The following is a 7,779-nucleotide window of genomic DNA, read 5'->3' on the forward strand; positions in this document are numbered from 1 at the left end:
AATCCAGCCTGGGCCACCAAACAACAATGAGGGCCGCAACCAAAAAAATGGCTGGGCATTGTGGTGGGCGCCTGTAGTCCAGCTACTTGGGAGGCAGAGGCAGGAGATTAGTTTGAGCCCAGGAGTTGGAGGTTGCTGTGAGCTGTGAAGCTCTGTCTCAAAATAAATAAATAAATAAATAAATAAATAAATAAAATTGAGGTAACTTTTAAAGGTTAAAGAGTTTAATTTTGTTTGAAAGAAATAAACCAGATCATATCCCAGCCTGGGGTATTATCTCTAGCACTGACATACCAAAAGAAGTGACTGAGACAACATAAATCATTGGAAATTCATTAAGAGAGAGTTTGTAAACTTTCCTTGAAAAGTCGTCACAAATCAGGGCTGGGTGCAGTGGCTCATTATCTGTAATTCCAGCACTATGGGAGGCCAAGGTGGGAGGATCACCTGAGCGCACAAGTTTGAGATCAGCCTCATGGTCTCCTGCCTCTAAAAAAATACCCGGGCATTGTGGTGGATGCCTGTAATCCCAGCTACTTGGGAGCCTGAGGCAAGAGAATTGTTCTAGCCCAGGAGTCTGAGGTTGCTGTGAGCTATGACACCCCAACACTCTACCAGGGCGACAAAGTGAGACTTTGTCTCAAAAAAAAAAAGGAAAGTCACAAATCAGAGATACAGCTTTGATTTTTCACAAGGGATGATTTAAAAACTTCAGAATTTAAACATGACAAGGAATAGAGAAAGAACTAAAGCCATGAGTACTGAGGGAAAATAGTTATATTCTTGTGAAGGTTAGGAAATTTATATTTTACATAGGGTAATGATAAGGCGACTGTCTGAACAGAAAAAGGGTGAAAGGGGAATCAATTTTGTAGATGTCCCTGGGAATACAGAAGACAAACTGATTGTATCTCTTTTCTATACCTGGGAAGATAAACTTGTAATAAACTTAAGTTTTAGGAGTTAGATTTAGCCTGCGGACACAAAGTTACAATTACATGCTTTTTGTTAAGGGACACCCCCCACCCACCCCCACCCCCACCCCCGCAAAGAGTTCCTCTATGAGCAGTCGTTGTAGCTGCTTGAGAACTTTTATTCTTCCTTGGGGCTCTGTATGATGCACATTGTTACTAACAATTATTCACTTGGAATGGGATCTTGAATGACTTAGCTTCTAGGCTTTACCTTTGCTTTTTTGCATAAGGAGTTGGTCCAGAGATTTTTAGTTTTTTTTTTACAGTCCCATCCACAAACTCTACACTGCCCCCACCCATGAGTCTCTGATATCAGGTCTGTTTTCTGACTTTTTTCTTCTTCATAAACCCTCTCTCACGTACACAGTGTGGCTAAGGGCTACTTGTGTGGTGACTGAATCTATGACTTCTGAAATTATGTCCATGACTTTAAGGCAGAGGCCTTAGACCTGCTCTTTGTCGTAAGACCAAAGCAAATTAGAAATACCAGACTGAACACTTCACTTTAAATATAGAGGAAGAGATTTTTCTTCTGCCTTTTTCTTGAAGATTTTTGTTTCTCAGACAGAGTCTAACTCTGTCGCTTGGGCTGGTGTGCCATGCCCTCAACGTAGCTCGCAGCAACTGCTGCTCTCAGTGATCCTCCTGCAACAGCCTCCCAAGTAACTGGACTACAAACTTGTGCCAGGACACCAACTAAATTTAGTAAGAGGTGGTCTCACCTTGCTCAGGCCGGTCTCAAAGTCTTGAGTGTAAGTAATCCTCCTGCCTCAGCCTCCCAGAGGGCTGATGATTATAGGTGTGAGCCACTGCCTGGCCTTTGTTAAAGATTTTCATTTTGAAAATTTTATGAAATACATGTACATAATTTTACCAGGTAACTAGAATTTTTCTATGCCTTTTTGAAATACATGTACATAATTTTACCAGGTAACTAGAATTTTTGTCATTTTCTAAAACTCAGAGCTGGCTTATTCTAGGTGAGAGATTTAGGTATGGAAATGGGGTGAGGGTCTGCAAGAAGAAGAGGAGACCAGTCCAGTGATAAGGAAAGGGTTTATTAGAGCAAAGACCAGAGTGGAGCCTGACCAGGAGTCAGTCCACTCTTAGACAGTTTCGAGAGTCTTTTATTAGTATAGTTGGAATGCAGGGTGCGGGAAAGTTATGAGACATGTGGAAAGTCTTCTTTTTTGTGTGGAGTGAATGATGGTATGTCAGGGACTGATGTTAAAATTACTGCATTTTGCCAGTAATGTGTTAATCTTGCATCGCACCAGGGTTTTGTCTCTAGTGTCATCCAAGACCAGGGTCAGAGATTCTGATGTTTTCCAGGAACACTGACCTTGAAGCATTCCAGGAGTGTGCAAACAGGGTTGCTGTAATCATGCCATTTGGTCTCTGACCTGCTTTCTCTCACTATGTGTCCTCCCCAGATAGCTATTTTCTTGCTAGGGTCATGAAGATTTTCAGAAAATTGCTGTGACCATGCTATTTGGCTTCTGACCTGCTTTCTGTCACTAACTGTTCTACTTGAATGGCTATACTCTTGTCAGGGTCATGGGGATTTACAGTGGGAAGGGAGTTGCTGTGATCATGCAATTTGGTTTCTGGACTGCTTTCTCTCACTAGCTGTCTCTCTAAATGGCTGTACGCTTGTCAAGGTCATAAGGATTTTTCTCCATACCAGTAATTATTGCTTTGAAATATAAATAGTTGTAAAGATAGCAACCTATGTCAAAGATTCTGTTGGAGTGTATGACCTCCCTGTAGGAGGCTCATGGATTCAAGTTTTACATTTATCTTCCCTCCTGCAAACGTGTGAAGTTCTTTTTTTGTTTGACTACAGTCAATTAGCAAACACAAATGGCCTTTCCAATTACAAGGTGAATTTAGGGTGAACTGTACATAACCAGTGGTGCTCTCAAGTCTTCTCCTTAAGGACTAATTATGGTAACTTCTTTTACCTTTGCAATCTCTTAGATTGTCTGAGATGAACATCACATTTTGGGTTAAGTGTGTAATATGACAGTTCTTTTTCTGTCTACCATTGTACAGGGTTATTCTAGAGTGGAATTGATTTTATTTTAACTATAAAGTAGTTTTACACACCATCCAGCATTACCAAGTAGGACATAAACACATATGATGTCTACCATGTGTTATAAGAGGGCCCTTTTCCTCTAACCTTCTTGTCACAGCCCAAAATTGCACAGCAAAGTGCATGCTATCTGAAATATATGAAACTACAATGGTCTCTATGTTCAGTCTCCCTTCTTTTTTTTTGAGACAGAGCCTCAAGCTGTTGCCCTGGGTAGAGTGCTTTGACATCACAGTTCACAGCAACCTCAAACTCTTGGGCTTAAGCAATTCTCTTGCCTCAGCCTCACAAGTAGCTGGGGACTACAGGCACCCCCCATAACGCCCAGCTATTTTTTTGTTGTAATTGTTGTTTGGCAGGCCCAAGCTGGATTCAAGCCCTCAGGTTCTGGTGTATGCCGCTGGCCCCCTAGCCACTGACCTACAGGTACTGAGCCCTTCCCACAGATTTTATTCATATCAGTTGTGGCATCCACATGGTTTTAAATAAGTGCCCCTATGTGATGCTAAGGGTAGGCTAGTGTCAACCAATGAGGGTTTCCAGGTATATTTATAAAAGTTGAGTTCAGTCTTTTTTTCAGAGGGAGGTCACAGGGTCTGCTCTTCTTGAGTTTAATAAAGATAGGACAGCACCACCCATATTATGATTGCCATAGCAGAAATTGTTGGTAGGGGAGGGCAAGAAATAAGAAACTCACACTTAGGTCTTCATATAGAATCTCTTTGTTCTAATTATCTCCTGTGATAAAGAATAGGAAAAGGTGGGTTTTTTTTTTTTTTTTTTCAGTATTTCAAAATTCCTCTCACTGTATGTTGCTCACAGAGCAGGAGTTGTTCTGAGGCCTTTAAAGGCATATTATCAAGATGCAGGTGTGTATATCTAGATAATCTCATCTGAGAAGAAAGTCAAGGGAAGGAGGAGAGTGGAAAAAATGATTGAGTCTCAAGTCCCAGGTAAAGGGCTATGACCAATTTTCTCTTGTGTGTTTAGAATTTACAAACCTTTACTTCTCTGCTTGGATGTTCTTGCCTCATGAGTTTCTTTCACATACACTTTTGTTCTTTTCTTATAATAGTGAAGACTGTAAAAAAGTCATTCTCTTCTACCTATATAGCAGAGTCTTCTTTCCATTCTTTCTAGCCAGCCTTCTCATGTGCCCTGAAAAAGTCTCAGTTTAAATTTATATTCTACAGTAGTAAAAATGTTCCCTTTATGCATGTTCAAAAGGTTAAATGTGGACATCCCACCGAGATACACAGTTGGATCATTGGATATTAGCAAAGAAGGGGAATATGTATGTGTTCTATCCAGAAACTCCATTAGTTCTATGTAGAATAAGATGAAGCACAGTACACTTTTAAAGAAGATGACATCAGGTGGCTGGAAAAATGGTGGACATTCAGACTGAGCGAGTCTACCAAAAGCGGCCGACCACCTTTCAAAACAAAAAGAGAGTCCTGTTGGAAGAAACTGGCAAGGAGAAGCTCCCTCAGTACTACATCAGTCTGGGTTTCAAGACTTCCAAAGAAGCCATTGGGGGCACCTGTATTGACAAGAAATGCCCCTTTACTGGTAACATCTCCATCCGAGGGTGGATCTTGTTTGGCGTGGTGACCAAGATGAAGATGCAGAGGGCCACTGGCATCTGCCAAGACTATCTCCACTACATCTGGAAGTACAGTGGCTTTGAGAAGAGCCATAAAAACATGTCTGTGCACCTATTCCCCTGCTTCAGGGATGTGCACAGCGCGATATTGTCACAGTGGGCAAATGCCAGCCTCCGAGAAATACCGTGCTTCAATGTGCTCAAAATCACCAAGGTTGCTGGTACCAAGAAGTTCTAGAAGTTCTGAAACTGAATATGTGCCCACGCTCCAAGACAAAATAAAGCTATTTTCTCATTCACAGCCCCCCCCAAAAAAAACATCAATTGCCCAAAGTAACTCAAACTTACATCATTCAAGATTACAAAAAAAGCAGATAGCTGTACCTTGAACTTTGCATAAAGCTGGTGATCATCAGAGTATGATTTCCTTTTTTGGGAAGTACCATTGAAGCAGTGATGTTGTGTCTGTATTTGTGAATCAGCACCTGATACTAAATTCTCCGGTTATAGTTGATGTTAATTTTATTCACTCAGTTATGGTGTTCTTTGACACATATTCTCTTGTAGAGTTTAGTATTTTTTTCTTTATTATTAATACATACTTTGGGAATAGTCAACAACTAATAGGAGGAAACCAAAACATTTAATGCAATAGCTCTTATTTCTTAGATTATATTTTATAGACCTTGGTTTGGAAAATAAAGGCTCTCACCTATGTTTACTAGCTCATTAATCAACTGGGATAAATCCAGCTTCTTCCACTTATTGGATGTTTGACAAAATATTGTTATTGGAAGAGGCATTGGCATCACTGTTGAGCTTATTAGAAATTCAAGCTTCACTACATATTTTCTGAATAAAATTTCACATTTGGATAAGATCTCCAGTTTAATGCTGTACACATTAAATAATGACATTTAACTCACCATGATATTTTCATATGTGAAATATATACAACTTATATTATGTGATGTAAATAGGCCACAAAATATATATGCCAGTATTGGTGGCTTTATTTTTCTACTATGTCACCCAAAAAAGCATAGTATAAACTGGTTGTGTGGGTGTCATTCCATTCCTTTACTTCAGTGTCAGAGAGTACATGAGGCAATATATCTCTCCTATACTTACCTTATTAGATATATCCAGCCACTCCTCTAAGTCAGAAACACTTCTCTCCACTCTCTCATTTAACTAAAAGTAATATTAAATCAACTGTGGCTTCTTGATAAATATGTTTTGTCTTATTTTGTTTTCAGGGACTGTTGACATTCAAGGACGTGTCTGTAGAATTCTCTGTGGATGAGTGGGCCTGCCTGGACCCTGCTTAGCAGAATTTGTATCAGGATGTCATGTTAGAGACCTACAGAAACCTGGTCTTTGTAGGTGAGGATAATTTAATACACAGTTCCTAGCTACACTGAACATTTCATATTCATTCTTTGTAGAATGTTTTTATGGGGTTTCTTCTTTGACTACATTAGGTTCAGATTCTTGTTTCTAAGGAAAACATAAGTATTTCTTGGTATAGAAAAAATATTTGGATGTTTGTAAACATTTCATATTCATTCTTTTTTTTTTCTCTTTGGCTGAAAATTTTATTTTAAGTATTGCAATGAGAACTCTTAATTCTGAAACCTCCCATCAGAGTAAATAACTTCCCACTGACTATTCCATTTACATGTGGCCAGGCCTGCTGCTAGCATAAAACCTCCACTCTATTCCCAGCCAAGCAACACTAGCGGCTCTGTGCTTTTTAAAGCATCCTCATAAATCCAGCCCCTCTCAGAGCCCTCGGATTCCCTGCATCTCGGGATTTTCTCCCCTCTAACTGAGCTTAGCCTGGCTGCTGCATTGGTGCTCCTTTCCTGAAATCAGATGCAGAGTGTCCTACCCTCTCTTTGACCCCTCTGGCTCCACGCTGCAACATAAGCTCCCATCTAATTGCTGCTCTGCCTCTCTCAGCAGAACTTGACCTCTTCCCTCTCTTAAAGCAACTGTCTGTGTTTTTCATTTGGCTACTTTTTCTTCCAACCTCTGAGGCAGCTGTCTTTAGGAGTGAGGAAGTGTTCTTCATCTAGGAGCCTTCAGCTGGGTTAGTTGAGTCCATCATCCTGTCCCCTCTAGTCCTGCATGAGGACTGCCCCTTTAAGAAGTGGACACATTCTTGTTCCCACTTCAAACCTCAGTTGGAAGTTCAAGCCACAAAGCTGCCTGGCTTTGCTGTTGCCTTTCTCCTACCAGCCTGTCATCCTCAAACCCATCCTACACAAACACAAATATGTCCTTCTAAACATTGAAGTCTCAGAGCCTCCACCCTGAAAAGGAAGTTGAAAGCCAAGTTCCAGGCACTATCAGCTTCTGTAGTCTAACCAGTAAGTAACCTGGCAAGAAGCAGCACCTCCCATGGCAACCCGGGGTTTGCCCAACACAACGCAGGCAAGACTTCCTTTGCGATCGCTGTGAAGATGTCAGCTCTGTGTCTCAGTTAATCAACCCCTTAAAAAATGAAAGCACTCATGAGAAAGAAGAGAGGGAAACGCAGAGTGGTAGGAATGCTAATCAGATGAAGTTTTCCAGCTTTTGCAAAAAAAACCCAACATTATCTATAAAAAGTGTTGGAAACTCTTTCTTGCAGCCTGGGGCCTTTGCCAGGAGACAGATTTCTCTCCCTCAACTCAGTTCAACTCAGTTTCTTCCAGGCCCTTTTCTTATTTGTTCTCCTTTTTTCTTTCTTCCTTTCTTTTTCTCTTTGAGCTAAGAGCACTCTGGGATTCATATTCATTCTTTACAGAATGTTTTTATGGGGTTTCTTCTTTGACTACATTAGGTTCAGATTCTTGTTTCTAAGGAAAACATAAGTATTTCTTGGTATAGAAAAGAAAATATTTGGATGTTTTATCTTGGCATTAATCTTAGCCTTTCTTAACCTGATTTGTATCTTTTAGTATATTAACGATAATTTCAGAGATTTAGTGGCATAGAATTGTTTCCTGTACCTTAAAGTCCAGTATTTTTGTATTTTTTTTTCTTTTGAGACAGAGTCTCAGTTTATCAGCCTTGGTAGAATACCATGGCATCATAGCTCACAGCAACCTCAA

The 7,779-nt window shown here is 40.3% G+C and overlaps 1 pseudogene; it reads left to right on the forward strand.

Moving 5' to 3' along the window:
* Positions 1-4,460: 4,460 nt before the first annotated feature.
* On the forward strand, positions 4,461-4,925 carry LOC128573036 (40S ribosomal protein S11-like; annotated as a pseudogene).
* Positions 4,926-7,779: the final 2,854 nt, after the last annotated feature.

Source organism: Nycticebus coucang, chromosome 20, assembly GCF_027406575.1.
Source record: "Nycticebus coucang isolate mNycCou1 chromosome 20, mNycCou1.pri, whole genome shotgun sequence".
Taxonomy (NCBI): domain Eukaryota; kingdom Metazoa; phylum Chordata; class Mammalia; order Primates; family Lorisidae; genus Nycticebus; species Nycticebus coucang.